The sequence below is a fragment of the Copadichromis virginalis genome, linkage group LG4, assembly GCF_057382275.1.
Source record: "Copadichromis virginalis isolate Kocher_CV1m ecotype Utaka linkage group LG4, C_Virginalis_male_GT1.1, whole genome shotgun sequence".
In the NCBI taxonomy this organism is placed as follows: domain Eukaryota; kingdom Metazoa; phylum Chordata; class Actinopteri; order Cichliformes; family Cichlidae; genus Copadichromis; species Copadichromis virginalis.
In genome coordinates this window covers 33,694,968-33,713,200 of record NC_140621.1, presented here as the reverse complement: position 1 = coordinate 33,713,200, position 18,233 = coordinate 33,694,968, and the positions used below count along the sequence as shown (strand labels likewise).

At 42.6% G+C, this 18,233-nt stretch overlaps 1 protein-coding gene across 2 annotated transcripts in view; it reads right to left on the bottom strand.

The window, feature by feature from the left end:
• The window catches only part of LOC146711973 (RNA binding protein fox-1 homolog 3-like), a 435,195-nt gene that overhangs the window by 386,791 nt on the left and 30,171 nt on the right, over positions 1 to 18,233 (bottom strand). Inside the window, exon 2 of one of the 2 annotated variants that reach the window (XM_085455037.1) lies at positions 4,178 to 4,300. The exons of the other annotated variant lie outside the window; for it this stretch is intronic. The gene's annotated coding sequence lies outside the window, so the exon portion shown is untranslated. The remainder of the gene's footprint in view (positions 1 to 4,177; positions 4,301 to 18,233) is intronic. 2 annotated transcript variants of the gene reach the window in all.

Genomic DNA, 18,233 nt, shown 5'->3' with positions numbered 1-18,233 from the left:
TCATAAAAGGAGCTAAAGTCTCTTCTGTTTCAGCAGTCTACGCTCAGTCCAAGTGCAAAGCAGAGACACTAGAACACTTGATTTCTCCAGTTTAAATAATCATAAGTTATAAACACCAGATTTTCTTCCTTTTACTATCTTTCCTTCAACAATATTCTCAGGACAGCATGCTAAAAATATTTCAGATAAATGTGGAAAAGTCAGGGAAGGAATTGGACATCAGTTTTATAATCTATAATCAATCAATTCTCGTCCAATTCAAGGTTGCGGGAGGGCTACTATAGGGTGAGCGGCGTCTGACGCCCCAAACAGATCGCCGGCCTGTGGCAGGGCGAGCACAGAGACACAGACAACCATTCACATTCACACCTTTGGACAATTTAGGAACACCAGTTAACCCAATTCAACTGCCTGCATGTCGTTGGACTGCAGGAGAAAGCTGGAATGCCTGGAGAGAACTCAACAGATGAAATTATCATTTCTTTAACTTTTGCTAACTGACCTTGCTCATTCCTACACTCTACACTATTTAGCTTTTTCTTAGCTAGTAAAGCACAAAACCTAATGACATTATCCTCCTCATTTGAACAAGAATCTAATTTCAGGGAGCCGTGCAATATTACAGTATACAATCCAGATATCTACTTAAGGCTTCCAGGCTTTGCTGGGATGTGAAATATTCTTGTTTCTTTTTTTAAAGAGCCCTCATAACATCTCCTAAAGTAACAAATCCATTATGAATGTAGAGAACAGCTCTTATCACAACAGGAGAGGAAGGGCAAAAGATATCAAATTTGTTCTGCAACAGAAGAAGTGCAGATAAAATCTTTTTTTTATCTCCAAATTTGGAGTGAACAACTTTATCCTGACCAATTTCTCACTCACCTGATCATTACTTCAATCTGCAAGCCATCAATGCACCAAAAAACCAACAATATTTGTCACAAAGCAGTGGTTTCTGTGCACAGGTTTGTGCTTTATACGGCTCTCAGCACAGCTCCAAATACAATGGTTTGCACAGAAATTGCCCAGATACAGAAAAAAAATGTAATATTGCCTCAGGTATTCACATTTATACGTATTTTCATGTCAAAATTCCACATTTTCTCCTGCAAAACAACTACTCGTGCGCTATACCTCTTGCAGGCAAGGCCCTTTTGCTCTTTGCTAGCTTGGTTAGAGCTTTTCCAGGTCCATATTAGGCAGTCAAAACTAAAAGGGTGATAGCTATAAATAAAACAGAAGTTCTCTTTGAAATGATGTGACATTTCCACTGGAATGAAAACATTGTGGTAGCCTTGATCTGTTCATGTGAAACGGAGCCAAGTAGTGAGATACTCCAATGTTTGATGTTCTGCTGAGGGTCTGAGTCAGTCAAACTCAGACCAGCTGGTGTTTAGATGGACAAACGTCTGAAATTCCCCTAACCACTGTGGTCAACAGCATGCAGACACATCTGAAGCAACACACAGGAGATGTCAATGGACTGAAACACAAACCGGCAAGTTTTAACTGTTAACATACAGTAATACAGTGACACTTTTATTTATTACATAGATACAGTATAAATGTAAGCGTTGGGCCACACCTCCTAATCTTTGATTCCAGGTGTTTCCACTCCCATTGCCACAGGTATATTTAATCATCACCTGCCTTTATGGACATTTTTAAAAGAATGAGTTCAAGTTTGGCACTTTACTTGGATCCCAGTTAGTCAGTTAGTGAAATCTTTACCCTCTTAGATTTTCCACAACCAGCTGTAAGAGGAATTGCTGCAAAGCATTTAGGAACCACAGCAACTCAGCAATGAAGCGGTAGACCATGTAAACGTTAGATAACACGGTTGCCAACTGCTAATTGAACAACTTCAGAGCTCCAAACCTCCTCTGGCATCAACATCAGCACAAAAACTAGGAGCACGGGAGCTTCGTGGTATGACTTTCCACGGGTGAGCAGTTACATGCAAGCCTTGCATCGCTAAGCACAATGCCAAACATCACATGGAGTGGTGTAAAGCATGCCATCAGTGGGCTGTGGAGCAGAGGAGGCATGTTCTGTGGCGCGAGGAATCATCTTTCCCTATCATCTTTCTCTAATCCGCGTTTGGTGACCACTGGGTTGTTTTTCAAGGGTTGACCTGGACCCTTTAATTCTAGTGAAAGGAAACCTTGATGCTTCAGTTTACCGTGACATTTTAGACAACTATGCTTCCAGCTGTGCGGGAACAGTTTGCATAAGGCCCTTTTCAGTTCCAGCATGATGCACCCCAATGCGCAAAACAAGGTCCATTAAAGCTAGGTTATAAGTGTGTTATGGAGGAACTTGACTGGTCCAAAGAGAGCACTGACCTCAACCTCGAACGCCACTGAAATAAACTAGAACAGAGATTGCGAGCCAAGCCTCCTTGTCTAACCTTACAAATGCTCATCTGGATGAATGAACAAAGATTTCCACGGGCGCGCTCCAAAACCCTACAGAAAGCCTACCTAGCTGCAAAAAGCAAACCAACCCCATATGAATGCCTATGATTTAGAATGAAGCTCCTGTAAGTGTAACCTACAGGTGCACCAATACTTTTGCCTATAATCACAGCAAATATAGTTCAGTCAGGTATTCCTGTTTGCCAGTTTGGCTCATCAGTGTCAACACATGTGATAATACAAGAGGAGCCGGGTTGCAAAGTGGCTTGCAGGTGACAAACAACAGGAAAGCTGAAGCAGCTTTAAAGGCAGATACTAATGATATCGACACTATGATCAGCTGGTGCTCCGGGATCGTGGGCTCTCTAGACTTAACCGACACTACGCTTCACTTAACATCGTGAATGTCTTCAATCAGTCGGCTTGCCTTGGATATTTTTGGTGAGGTGGCAGCTGCATTTAGATTTAAATCTCACATTATTTAAAACGTTTAAAGATCTAGAATAACTAAAGTGGTACTATGTCACATGTGTAGTGATGCTAAGACTGCAAACACAGGATGAGGCTAAAGTTAAAATGAATTCCTGATCTTTGTGCTGATGTGTGCACGTGATTAGTAAAAATGAACTTTGGTGTCGAAGCTTCTCAGTGGGAGAGAACGCGGCGAGCGACTTGACAAGCTTTTGGTTCCTAACTGAAATTCATTTGATGGCACGATGTGACTTCAAAAATGTTAAAAGTTGTAAACTGGCATGCAGCTCAAATATCTGCTAGCGGGAAATACAGAAAAAACAAAAGATGCTGTGAAATATTTTGTAGAACATTTGTAGGACATACAGCGTGATATTTTCCAGTTGCCTAACACACAGGAGCCCGCTTGGTTTCATCTCAACAGTTAGCAGTGGTGGGGCCCAATCAGAGGCCCGAGGCTTTTGTCCTCAGGTTTTCTACCCTTTGAAGAATGAAGTGCGTGATAGCTGAAATTCCTTTTTTCTTTACCAGCACAGATTCTTTGTTCCTAAACTTTGACAAAGTCTATTTAAGGTCAGAATGTTAAGTGCTTCAGAAAACTGAACATTAACTAGCTGCTGGCCTTGATTACACTCTATAACCATTCAAACACTGTTCCCAAACTTTTTTTTTTCCTTCACCTTCTTTCCACCTTTCCCCGAGGCAGTCGCCGAGTTCGGCAGAGAGAAGGACGTAGAAGCATTTTGCCAGAAGCACAGAATCACTAGATTAGTCAGTAGCTGCTTGACTCCTCTGGAGAATGACAAACACAAGGAAACAAAGACGGCATGACGGTTTGACTGACAGCCTTTTATGTCTATTCACTACAAGGTCAGATGTACCCCAAACAGAAGAGAGATGTGAGTGATCCTGAATTTCTTGAAGAATGCCCTTCGTGCAGGATTCAACACTGTATGTTTTGGTGAAGATTACGAGCTATGAGTGGCAGTGAAAAGAGCTCCTCTAATGTGTCGACATCAAAAGACGAAGCCAAATAACAGCTGAATAATCTAAATATAATTGTGCGACTGCTGCTATGTCAACTTCAACCTTGTCTCGTAAATGCCATAAGGAGGGAATGTTCTTGGAGGTTAATTTCATTATATTATCAAGAGAATAAGGCAATTACTAACAAATGACAAAAAGGGCTGTTCAGAACCAATTTTGAGGATAACTGACCGTGCTACGTCCTCTCAGCAGGTGGTTATTCATAATACAGCAGGTGATTCGTATGAATTATTTCCTACCTGTCATTCACTTTGCTCTGCTGCCTCAGTCTGTCCAAGTAATTGTAGTCCTGTAGATTTCACTTTGGCACCTACAGCGAGGTTCTTGGCTGACCTTCCTGGGTGCTTCCTTCTAGCAATTATCTGAGGACATTTTGCAAAGAGAAAGAGTGTAAATATTCAAGAGGGAATCCCGAAACAAATACTGTTCGCACAGGAAGCCCGATGTGGATATCCAATTAAAGAAAAAGTCTTTTCATCTTTTATTACTAATTTATATAAATATATTTCTGTCAAACGTTTTGGAAAATAGGATTAAACAGCAGTCAGACTTCCCCAACCTGTTTCTGCCTAAAATCGTGCAGGACCAAGACTGGCCGTTACACAGGTTGTTATCCCTCTGCCCTTTCAGAAGCAGAGAAATACATCAATCTGTTTTCAAATGATGTGGTACAGTACGGCGCTTTGGTATTTTTCACGTATGCTTATTCAATACCCCTGCGATAAAACCAGCAGGACCTCAATTTGCCTTCGAACGTTTAATCTCCAAAAGAAAACACTTCCACACAAAGCAGCAAGAAGCTAAGTAACAGTACAGGGTCATTTGGCACCAATGAAGTATTGGGAAAATGAGTTTCCATGGAGACTAATACGCTCGCAACTAAAGACACATACAGCGGCGTTTTGGAATGAGCTAAGCAAACTGTGGGGCACAAAGATAACAAGCTCAGACAAAGAGACGTAATGTCAATGAGGTCTCGCACAAAGGGCTTAACCTGTAATCAACAACACGTACAGTAGCTGCAAAAGGTGGTCGCCATTATAAACAGCTGAATGGGGAATATAAATTAAGTGTTCTGTGAATCAAAACATGCAAAGCTGGATTTGGAAGCCACGTTTTTTTTTAAACCAGTTTTCCCAGAAATAAGCTTTTTCATTTTTAAATTGCCAATGATACCGAATGAATCATCTACTGGTTTTAACATGGGGAACATTTAAAACTTCATTTAAAATCACATATTTCTCCTCTGGCTTCCAGCGGAAAAAACAAAGCACAAAAACAAATCAGCTGTTTTACGGTGAGTCGTTCGCCTTCCCATGAATAGAACTAAATAGGATTTGATTTGTGGTGCTTAAACCTTATAAACCTTCAGTTAACCTTCTTTTCAGAATTATAAAGCAAAACACGGTTGATTTGATGGTTAAAGTTGCCCAGCTCTATAACCAAAACTTATCCAATTTACCTATCCAGGCCTTTTTCTCACACATGTCCAGATCAAAACATGGCTGCTATTTGTAGTCCTGTTCTCGCTGGAACAGCATTGCTTCTATTTGAGTTTCCTTTGGGGGAATTGGACGAATTCACAAGAATTTACGTGTGGCAAAATGGGCAGGTTTGAAAAAACAAAAATAATAAAAGAAACCTCTTATTGGATGCTACAGTAGCAGCACTACACTGACAGCATTACCCTGACAGATGCATAACCTTTTCTGGACACTTTGACTTAAACCTGATGAAAACTGCTGGCTGGCAACTGGAGACCCAGTTCCAATCAGTGGTGGTCGAATCGCTTTTACACAGAAGTGGAAGTTTTCTTCAACTTTGAGGTCCGTGGTGAAATTGCAAAAGGAGAACAGGACTTCCAGGGAGAGATCTAAAAATAGCAGCAGAACTGAAAACAATCTGTAGATGTGCACAAAAAAATCTGTTTGATTTGCCTGGGCCGATTCCTTTCCACCGAAACAAAGTCTTAATAATTAAAGGTACGAAGGCGATTCAGATTCTGAAAGCGCACAGTGATAAATTTGCCTGTAAAACAGATATAAAGTCATAAAGTGCTGCTTAGACGTGACCTTTGTTTCGAAGGGCAACAATGTTGCGAATTGGCCGGCATAAAAGCTCCAGAAATTTATGCCTTTGCGCGGCTTTGACCTCTAAGTCAACACTATGTTGAGGGGAAACAGACAGTGCACACACAGCAATAAATGTATGACAAAGCACGCTCGGTAGCAAACCTCTGATGTCTATCTGCAGGCGAGCCACTGCGACCACTGTCATTGGTTACAAGGTGAGCAACCTACGTGCACTCGAGTAAAGTATCGATGTGATCGAGTTGGGATTTTTGCTTATCGCCGCAATATCAAGTCACCTTGTTCTTTTATTTTTTCTAATCAAATGTCAACCACGGCGCTATCTAACCCTGATATGAAGCCAATTAAATCCTCGTCTCAATCTATGGAGCTGTGGAACGCATTCTAATGCGTCTCTTTTCAGCCTCTGCGACCTGGCTTGATGCTCTTAAAGGAAAAGTTTTGATTCTTCGGAGGAACTGACGACAAACCAACAAAGTAAAGTTGTTAAGAAGAAAATACGTTCGCACGGGCAGGTTTACAGGTGTAAACACACCGAGATTGGGCGCCACGAGCTTCTGTTTTATCACAAGGTTGAGGGAGAGGGTGAAGCTATTGACACACCGAGGTACGGCTAAGCCACTTCACATCCCAATCGATCACAGGTCCACTCCACTACGAGAGGCATTCCCCTTATAAACTAAGACTGTTCTGCCCGCGCTGACTTTCAGAATCCAGACACCTGGCTCGACTTTGGTCCAACAATATCTTCAGTTAGAGTCCTTTTGTCCTCTCCTTTGTTCCTCGATCAGTTAGTTTGAGAAAGTTTTGTAGCTCAGTGTTTGGCTGTGGGTAAAGCAGGAAACAGATGGCAGGCTAATTCTGGACGGTAGTACAGAGTATCCAGCTCAAATAAAATGTTCTTTCACAGGATCTCAGAGTTTTTAATGCCTACGTAGGGAACTTCATAAAGCCTTGGACCAAGAACTTGTAAATGGCCCGTGACAATGAGATTAGAAAAGATGGTTTTTAAAGTATTTCACATTATTATACTGAATTCAAATGCCTCCTGCCTTACTTTCTTTAACTCCAGCAAATCCCTCCCTGGAGGATGCCTATTAACCTGGGCCAACAATCTGCCCCTCCTGACGGGGCTGCAGACGGGGCTCCTCTATTTGCTCTCCTGATCTCTGTCACTCAAACGGTCACATAATTATTGTGTGTCTCCACAGGTTACATAGTGGATATTAGCTGCATTGTAAGCAGACATTAATTACATGAGAAATTGCACTGAGATAATGGGGCTGTTTAAAACACGTCAGAGGATCCACCTCCGTGGATGGTTACAGATAGGACATGAATAAACCGGGCTGTTTATGTTCTTGGATGTAAATAAAATCATGGCACAATGATAAGCCATTCATGACATCCCGTCTGGCAGCAGGTGACAGTTTGAAATTGCATTAATCCTTATCTATTCATTATGAAATTTGCGCGTCTGCATGTAGGTGCAGCAATGCCTTATCGCGGCGCAGTACGTCAGCTGAATTTGAATTGATTTCAATCTTTCTGGAATCCATTGCAAATTCCTCTCATGGCCGGCAATGCAGAAGCCAGTGACTGCTGCTTCACAGGTCAAGTCAGATTCATCTCAGGCTATCTGATCAGCCCATCCCAGAGCTGCGCTATGTGTGAGAAATAGCACATTTTAGATTACAGCACTCCCTCTAAAAGCCTTCGGCTGTAGCGCACGTCTTTCAATAGTTTGGAACGGAGCATTCATTTCAACTCTGAGCGCTTGTTTTAAAGGCTATCCCACAAGGTCCTATCACTAGGAGGTTCAAGGGCAAAATAAATCAGCGATGACATGTCCCATCGTTGTTATGTAGGGCGCAGAGGTCTCCTGTCTGCAGAAAGAGCTCAGGTTGAGAGATCCCCTTTGTGTCTGAAGCTGGATCACATTAACAGCCTGACTCATTACATTAATAGCAGTGCCACCGCTGCAACACGAACAGCGCCATTCCTTCTGTGAAGGGGTTACAAACCAGTCTGACAGCGGAAAAAGCATCCGACTATTATTAACCATAAATCCATAAATGACAAACACTGGCCATACGAGTGCGTGTGACTGTTTACGTATCTTTGTGGGGACCAAAAATCTGAAGTTTGCTGTGCTTGTGTGGACCAATGGGGCCCTTATGGGGACAAAATCCCGGTCCTCACGAGTTTGAAGGCATTTTTCAGACTCAAAATGTGGTTTAAGTGTCAGGGTTACAATTAAGTTATGGTTAGGCATTTATTTTTAAGCAGCTAGGGAGAGCATCGTGTCCCCACAAAGATATGAAAATACCGTATTTGTGTAACTGAAATACTTTTTCCAACCCATCACCGATGGACACAAGATGATATGAGTAAAATCTTTGTTTAGATTTACATGAAAGTCAGGAGATTGAAAGTAGCAGATAATACAGAGTGACTGGGTCGGGACCTCCTGGAAGATCACTTGTCTGAAAGACACTGTATAGGTGCAACATCATAAGTGCAGAATCTCCCCCAGGACCCTTGCCACAAGTCTTCTCCTGTTGTTGTCAAATAAAGCAAAAGATGACTGAAATATAATCTTCAAAAAAAAAAACCCGTCTAGGCTGCAAATGCCTCGCAGCATCATGCCCTTCATTGTTATGAATTGCAGGGAAGCTTGTGGCAGCTCTACTGGATCAGCAGAATTTGGAAATTCTTCAAAAGCTGAATCTCCTCTAACCTTCCCCACCTACCCCAGCACCAGGGGATCTGTCACAAATCAAGGATGGGAAGGTCAATAAAAGCAAACCATGCCAGACTCTCTGACTGACACATCAAAAGTTCCCTCTGTAGTGCTCAACACTCTGCCTTCCTTCCCTTCCGACCAATTTAGCGGAGTCCGAGGGGAGCCCTCTAATCCATGCCTCTGAAAGTGCGCTTAATCAACCTCTGATTAAGAGGGAGCACGCCAAGGTGTCCAGCAGCATCTTCACTGCCCCCCATTCGCTCCCGAAGTCAATCAAAACACAAGAAAATAGGATTTATTTGTCCTCACAGCTTCCCGTGACTGATGTTCTCTCTCAAATGTCTCAAGTCTCCTCGGTCTTCTGTTAGGCCATTCGTTCGTTCATTCATTACACATCTGCCAATAGCAGATACAAAACAAACATTTCGTTCCTTCTAATTTCTTTTCTCATCCTTCCCTTCCTTGTCTCTCCCTCTCTCTCTTTTTGTCTTTTTCTGTTGTTGTTACGAGTGTCCCCCGGGTGTCTGGGAATGAATTAAACATGTTGGTAGGAAGGGCACAGCTTCCCCTTAAAGGATTGAATGCAGAGTGTTGTTTGAGGGGAGAACAACAGTGGAGGTGACAGGCTTTGCTCAGCACGAGGACACAGAACCATCAGGGAACCACTTTGACCTCTAACATCTAACTGCCTTCATGCATAGTCATTTTTTTCCTCCCCAAGTGCCTCCAAGTGATTGGGGTATCCCAAACTTTTGAATAAAGCGGAGGCCATGTTGGTCATTTGGCAATAAATGTGATGCTGCAGGCTGTGGTAACCTCAGACATTTAAGAAGCATCCCTTTGATTTGGCTCCGATAAATAAATGTGTACCATGCCTACACTATCTAGAAATGCAGAATTAGTATTACTCTATTTTGACAATAAAAATAAGACTTAGTTAAATATATCTTGACATAGAGCTAGGTCCAAGGTGCACTGACTCTGATAAATAAATTACCAGAGTGCAAATCAGGACAGTCACCTACAATATGCCTCCTCCTGAGCGAGGTCTCTGTGCAACTCTGCAACATTACAGAAAACTACTATTCTGAATTTCATGGATGTTTGCAGAGTGGCCAAAAGAAGAACCAGTTACATTTTGGCAGTTTGCATTCTTTAACAATGTAAGATACAACACTGCCCTGTGCAGATGACTCTCCAACGTGCACCTTTGATTACAGAAGATCACTTTGGTGCTACGCTGAACTGCATAGCAAGTCATTTTATTTAAAAGTGTACTACTTATTCACAAAGCACCAGCACGCAAACTTCAGTTCAAATGCACCAAATTGCTAATAGACGAGTCCCCCTGTCGATCAAAACAGCTGCACCCCTGTTGATGCATAACCTCAATGCAGGTTCAGCGGGTGCTTTAGTAAAGAATTGCCTGAATTTGTCACAACGGGCGAAATTAGGTGAACATTTCACCAGGTGACCGGACAGATTTCTTTTTGAAGCCAAGAGTGACCATGACAAAATTATTTTTTTGCTACTGAACTCGTGGTTCAAATTTTGAAACCCCAAACGTGGCCACTTGAGGTGGAGGCGGACCAGTGCTTACAGCCAGAGTTTACTGGACATTCTTCTCCGACAGAAGTCAGTAATATTTCCTCTGGTGTGACAGGTAGAAAGAACACTGAGAGGAACTTAGAGGGACGGGAAGCTGTGTTTATGCACTTAGCAACAAAGACGTCCTTTTGTAATAAGTAAGTAAGACCAAATAAATAGAAACACTGAAATAAACACTGAAGCCCTGATGAATATTCAGGGTAAGATACCAATACTACAGTTGGAAAGCACATTAAAGTCTTTGGGGCAGAAATAATGTACTACACTCACCCCCCGCCTCTCCAAAAACACAAAAACAGAAGAACACATCACTGTGTCCGTATGTATCCCATAAAATTAACCCAGAGGGCGCTGATTGATTAAAATTCTTGAAAAAAGATTCTTAAAATGGCAAAACTGGCCAGAATACAGCGTTTAAGCCAAAATTACCCATCTGTTAACTCTAAAAGAAGGAAAACTACATTTTAATTAATACGGGCTTTCATGTAGATTTATTCATTTACTTGTTGGCATGCGTGGCGTGCATGTGTTAAGAGAAGCTGTGCTGCAGAATCCCCGCTTTTATTTCATTTGTTTTCTTTGGGTCTGGTATAATCAGGCATGAGTGTGACAAGTTTAAAATCCCGCAAGCAACTTATGAAGCATTTCAAGGTGAAATATCAGATTTTTTTAACCCCCCTCTAAGTTGATTATCCAGGAGAAAGGAGAAATGAGTCTCATATTTCAAGGCAGAGTTCACTGAACTGTGGTCATGTGATTAATACCCTTCTCTGAGTCGTTGCCAAAGAGCTAATGCCTTGCTTTAGGTTTAGAGAGGGATTTGTGTTGTGTATGCGGTCAAAACAAGAACAGAAAGTCAAAGGCTTTTCCAGAGAGAGAACAGACTTGGTAGGAGTGTGGGTTAAAAGGAAGCATCTATCTCCTCAGCCCAACTCCTCTGTCAAATATCTCTGCTATTTCACTGTGACTTTGATCAACAAAGTACTGTGCTTGTCCATGGAAGCACCCACATGAAAAAGAAAAAGAAAACCAGGCGAGGTTGTGTAATCTCTTTTGTGTAATCACATGTAACAGAAGAAGACTTTTCCCATTTTTGGCACTTGTCCATTAGCGGTACTGACTATAGACTACATATAAGATCTGCAGAAATGCATGACACGCCTAAAACTTGACCCGTAAGATGCATCGCTACTGTATATTTTTAACAGCTGAATGAGGCCCTGCAAGCCAAATCGTGTACCGAGAGAGGAGCGAGAAGCAAACACAAGATTCAATGTGAGGGCTGTGAGGGCTGAGAGTGGCTATGTAAAGGGGGTTAGAGGATTAAACCAACCGTCACCATCGAGCCAACTAATCTGGTGTTTTTGGGAGATCTGCTACTGAGGCTACGTCCACACTAGCCCGGATAAATATGATAACGGTGTATACGTCTGTAAACGCTCCGCGTCCACACTATCGTTTTCAGTCGTTTTCACAGAGTTGTGCATCCACATTGAAACAGCCGAAAACGCTTACGTTCCAGTACTATGCATGTGTGAAACGCAAGACGATTCAACCTGCCTCATTTCTTTCTGCCGTTTATTTCCTTTCCGGCTCTTTGAAACGGGTTTTTTAAATGGACTAACAATGAGGTGGAGTTGTTGCTGCGAGTAACACAAAAGTACAAAGTTTCAAAGGCGAGTGAGAATTAAAGAATTTGAACAAAAGCTATCTGGAGCATGTACAGACTGATATTAATCTTTAATAGGGCTGTCAAACCTGAGAGCAAACAACATCGTTTTCGAAAAGGCTCCGGGTTCGCTGGCCACACTGCGACATGAAAACTGCGTTTTCAAATGTATCCGCTTTGGAGAGCGTTTTCAAAACGCCATCTCAGTGTGGACGGAAGGCCAAAGAGGAGAGAAAAAGATGTGATTTCAAACGAAAACGTATTAGTGAGGATTTGGTTCCAACAACAAATGAGAGACTTTATAGTTGTCCTCTTCCAACATGTACCTTTAGCACAGGCACATACTGTCATGGTCCTGGGCCATGTTGGCCCAGTATTCTTGGTTCCTTGTATTTTCACTCCTTATTTAGGCCATGTTTTCTGAGGTGTCCTGTTGTGGTGTTCCCTAAGTGTTTTCCCTTTGTGACTCTTACCCCCTGTGTGCCCCTCTGTGTATTTATGAGCTCTCGTCTCTCTTTGTGTTTAGTCCATGTTTCCCCCAGCCTGTTATGTCTGTGTTCTCCCCGTGCTCTCTCTCCTCCTGTCTGAACCTCTGTGTACTTCCTGTTTTACTTTGACAGTCTCTCGTCAGTATGCGTCATGTTGTGTTCACTCCTGCCCTGTCTCGTTATGTTTATCAGTGTCACCTGTGTTCCCCACCTGTGTGTAATCTCCCTGTGTTCTCTGAGTGTATTTAAGTTGTGTCTTCTGTCATGGTAGTTGCTGGTTCGTCTGTGTTGTTTCCCCTCGGTCTCCCTGCGTCTTCCCGTATGTATTTCCCCGGACCTCCCTGCATCCTCGTTTCTGGTTTGTGTTATTAGTTCTACCCAGTTTAGGTTTTCCTGTTTCATGGTACCCACACCGTTGCTGTTTGTATTTTCGGTTGTCAAATAAACACTCATCTGCACCAGAGCTGCCGCATTTTGGGTCCTATTTCAACTCCACACGGCTTGCCCCGCAAACCGTGACACATACGGACCATTGCAACGTTATATGGCAGACCTCTTTTGTCAACCTGAAGACACCAAAGAGTTGGTAGATGTAGTGCTAACGTCTACATGTGACAAGTCAGGAGTGAAAGAACTATCATACATAAAGAAATGTAAAAAAGAAGCATGCACATCCACATCAAAAAGGAGGCAGGTGCTGGGCAGAAAAAAGCAAACAGCAAATGTAACCAACAGCTTGCACGCTCCAGTTTTACCCGTTTATCGCACCATGAAAACGGCGATGTCTCGAGCACACCTGCTCTTCATCAGATGGTGCGATGAAGAGCATGTGTGCTCGAGACGTCACCTTTTTCGTGACCCGTCTTACTTATGCTATAAACCCTCAGCACCAGTGCCGAAGGACACCTTGCGCATTAAAAAAAAGTTCTGGTGCTTGATGCCACGGGAATGAGAACTGGCAGTTTCCACAGAAACTGTTAAATCAAGAAATGCCAGAAGTCTGTACACCTGGAAAGCACCCAGAATAACCAGAGGACTTCTTCAAGCCTAACGCTGCTGTTGAGTTCTAACATTGAAATTAAAAGTGGCAGGATTCAGTTTTGTTTGCCTTTGTCGTTTGGAAGCGGGAGTACCAGATTCATGTCTGAAAGCACAGCCGATCCAAACATTCGTGCATCTGCATATCATAGAATAGGATTGTATTGCACTGCACAGCATAATTGTGTCAGTTGGGTGAAATGATGTTTTAGTCTTTCATGGGGTTGTGATAGAAGTGGAATTCAGTCAAATGTCCAATATAAACATATGAATATTGTATTATGTCCAAAATCTTTAAACTTCACATGGCTGCAGTTTCTCATCTGAAACTTGAGTGGAACCTTATTTAAAGTCAACTTTAAGAAACTGCTACTCGAGGGTAAGGTCTTAAATCATGATGCACTTTGTGCACAACGAGCAGAATTACACCTCATTCTAAATTTGAACAAATAGGGAGAATTCATGGGGTTTTAATTAATGGATGTTGCCAACTCTTTTGTCCTGCAGCCCTAGAATTTCTTTTCGTTTTTGGAAGTGTGCTCTGGGTTTTAATTTAAGATGAAATCTTGCTTCATGCAACGTTAAATAAAAGTTGGGGAGGAAGACGTCACCTCCCAGCCCTCGTTCTTTCCAACCCATCCTCCTCCGGCTTGTATCAGTTTGTTTTTTTGCATGTCGAGTCAAAAGGAGGTTGTCACGGGAGATAGCTCGCTTGTCTCGCGCTCATGATTGAAGCACCTGCGATTTATAACGTTCCAGCCAGAGCGACAGACTTTACTTATCTCGGGCTGACTTCTCTGCCGGTGCCCTTTCGCTCAGCCAATGAGGATGAAGGTTGCAGGTTGGGTTACTTTGTCAAAAACAGGGGAACCATTACAAATCTACACTATCCATCCTTCTGTAGGGCATGGAGCTTTTCCCCTGGCGCAGAGCTGTTGCAGACCCGAGTCTCCTCAAAGCTGTCTGTCTATCTCTCACGCCCAGGAAGCTCACAGGGGGGTTGTTATCACAAAGGGCCAATTTGTTATCCTGGTTTCACTCCATCACAGGAGGCATTATTTGGGACTTTTATCTATCAAGAAAAAGCTGTTAATGCGAGCAAGAAAGTGTGTACTCTGTCATTATGCTACAGAGGCTGTTGACTCCATCTTATACCGATGCAAGCCGAGCAAACCTGAGGCAATTACTCCAGCGAAGGAAGATTGACAGAACCACGTGGACGTGAACTACCTTGAACTTTTAAGTTGCGCCCTGGTGGAATCGCCACGCCTGATCCTTATGTTAATATTTTGTGTACTAATTGCACTGCAGTGCAAAGCCCTCGATGGATCGGGCACTTCAACCGTAGGCGGATCTTCCTATTAGCTGCAGCGCGGCGCTGCCTCCGAGCTCTGACACCGGCACCTCAGCCCAGGAACTCTGACGACTAGATAACGCGTCCACGCCTGCAGGATGGACAATATTTCATAAACCTGAGTGTAACGCCGTGATTTATCACTTTCACTTATTACTCGAGACACTCTGAATGATCGATTGGTCTATCCTCTAAATTGAAGCTATGTATATATCAGTTAGGGAAAAAAAGAAGGGGAAAAAAGACAATTACCTGCCCGGGTACGTTGGAGAGAGGATATTTTCCGAGTGTCAACCTTCAAGCAGCAGCCCCGTGCCCTTTGTGTCTCCATCGTGCACTGTGACTTAGCCATCATTATCAGACACTCCCCTATGCAAATGCTTTCTGTGCTGTCTCTGCGCACTATGATTGATTCAGGAGTGGTAGTAGGTTCAGAGAAGAAAGCCAGGCACAAAGCCACGCTACACTTTGACATTTATGTCCAAGAGAAGGAGAATGTCAAGGAGGCGTTACAGATATTAACACGAGATAGCGCTACAGGCCTCACTCAGAGAATGACAAATTTAGATTAGACTTGCTGTAAATATTTTTTTTTCTCTTTTCAGATAAATGCTTCCCTTGCCACCAAAAATAAGCCACTGGATGAAATGCCACTGCTGTTTACAAGAGGAGTTTGGGGGCTTTTTTCCCCACACAGTAACCTGTGAAACATCTATTTGGCTTCCTGACATGCGACGCAGAAAGTCTCGACATCCACAAACCATTCGCAGTCCAGCCCGATCACTTGTCACATACTTAGTGTGGGCTGCAGAGCCCCTCTACCCTCATCACAACTCATCATTACACCACAAGCTGTCAAATTAAAACTTTTAAATTGTGCGAATGCCTCCTCGGAACTTTCCCTTTTTCCCAGCAACATATTGCAGAGATAATTGAGGATATTAGCAGCCAGACTGTTACCAAGAGATGAAAGGCAAAGAGGGAGCGGTGACAGCTCCTCTCGCTTGTGGCGGTAACGAGGGACTGTCAAAAGTCTCTCCGTGTTTATCTCGGATCATCTAGGGGGATTTAAAACCCTTACCTTCACAATTCCATTCTTTATGGCGCGTCCTTTATCCACAGTGATTTACGGAGGCTCAAGCCCTGCGCCGCGTGATGAATGAGCACTCTTCACAAGGTGTCAGGGCCAAGCAGTGGTGGGAGGCAGTGACTCCCACCCCACTGCCCCCCACCCACTCCAAATGCTTCATTTTCTTAGGTTTTCCTTCTTGGCCCTTCCTCCCCATCCCATTTCCAAATTGGGCTGATTAGACACTGACAAGTGGATATTCAGATTTGGACAGCGCGCTTTAAACACCTTTATAAAGACGACGGTCTGGGTGTGTCGACATCTGCACGCAATCTGATTGTGAGGGACAGATGCAATTTCAGATGTTTTTTAGTTGTAGGTTAAAAATAAAATCAAGCAGAATGACTCAGGTCTACTTCCACTGTATGTCAGTTTTTCTCTATTTGCATCAGTGAAGATTTTTCCACCAATTAAAAAAGACTTGCTGTTTTTATAAATCGTGACTTATTGACCGACCCAGGGGGAAAAAATTCAGCCTGCGAAATGCATCTTATTGATCCCAACATTGTCCCAACTGGATACGTTTGCACCACTCTGAACACTAAATCTTTCATTTTAGTCCGTAATCACCTTTACCAATATCAGCAGATCCCAAAAACAGGGAAACGACAAAAGTAAGTCACCCAAACTCTATAAAGACATTTTTTATGGCACAAACTTTTATGAAACTTTTATGCCCAAAAGTCGCCAATAAAAAAGGAGCTTTAAATATTAATAAAATATGCCTCTGAGTTTGCCCTACACAGCACGAACAATAATTAATTCCAGCAAACATTTAAACAACAGAAAACTTTTTGAAATGAGTTGGATTGCATTTGCATTTTCAGTTCATACATTTTAATTTGTTTTAGGGCAGCTGTCAGACTGATTGTAGAATTTGTGTCACAGATTTAGATAATGTAGAATGCTGCAGGGGGATCTTATTGAAGCCTTTCCTGTCGGGGGAATGAAAAATACCTCACTGACACAGCAAGTGAAGTGTCATTTTATTGACATTGTTATGCTGACAACATGTTGAGATTTGTTTTAAGAGTTTGGAAATCCAGCCGAAGATCCTCTGGGAGCGCGTACGTGACTTTGCATAAACATCGCCTAATTAGCATTCAAGGGCGAAAGTAGATTGTCGCTGACAAGTCAAGGCTCAATCATTTTAAAAGCAGCAGGTCCCTTTGTGTTTGTGCTGCTGTGAGTTTGGCAGGTTAGTCCATTAAGCAGAGTTCAGCTATGTATGAACAGAGTGTATAATACAACACAAACATAATAAAACACAGAGCAGCGTAGCAAGGAGAAGGAACGTGTCAAGGTTACTTTAGTTCCACATTTTCAAATCTGTTCTACTTTCCTTCGAAATTTGATTTTGCTTTCAGTTCACTTTCCCGCACTTCAATTAATTTGCCAATTTAAGTTTTATCTCAGTTTAAGGGAAAATGGCAATAAAAACCAGACTGGGAAATTCATCCCCTAGCACCTTTCTGAAGGCACTTTATTTCACTGTAAGCCACCCTGATTCAAAAAGATGCCCCCCTCTTTACATTGCTTGTCGCTCTGGCCTCACCAGCTTTACTGAAGCATGATATTACAGTCAAGGCCCAGCAAAGTGCCTTTGCTAGGCCTGGTATTGTGTTCTATGTGCTGGGCTGCTCTCTATTTGAACACATTTCTGCTCAATGTGTTCATTTATAAATATGTTTTGAGAGGTTTTTTTCTTCGTTTTTACAGCAGAGCATGTAGAAAAAAGAGGGAGAGAAAAATCTGTGATACTGTTCTGTCACAATTCAGTTCAATTCTATTTATATAAAACAATTCACTGAGCCATCACAATATTATAATAGAAACCCATCAATCTGTCAGCCCCCTATAAGCAAGCGCTTGGTGATGTGGAAGAGCACAAAACAACCTCCTCCTAACAGGAAGAGGAGTCCAGGGGGAGTGGGCATCAGCCACAAGTTGACTGTTGAGATTTTGATTCAAGTTCTTAATTCAGTTAAATTCAGTCAGGCCCCCATTTTAACTTAAATACATCCTATTACCCCAGTAGAACAGTTAGTTTGTGGCTTACTTGTGGTATTTAAAACCCGAATGGTAATCACTGATGGCTGCAGTGCATCTGCAGTGCTTCTTCACTCACCTGGTTTACCTCTTTGTGTTTATACACCCCAACAATGGCAAACCA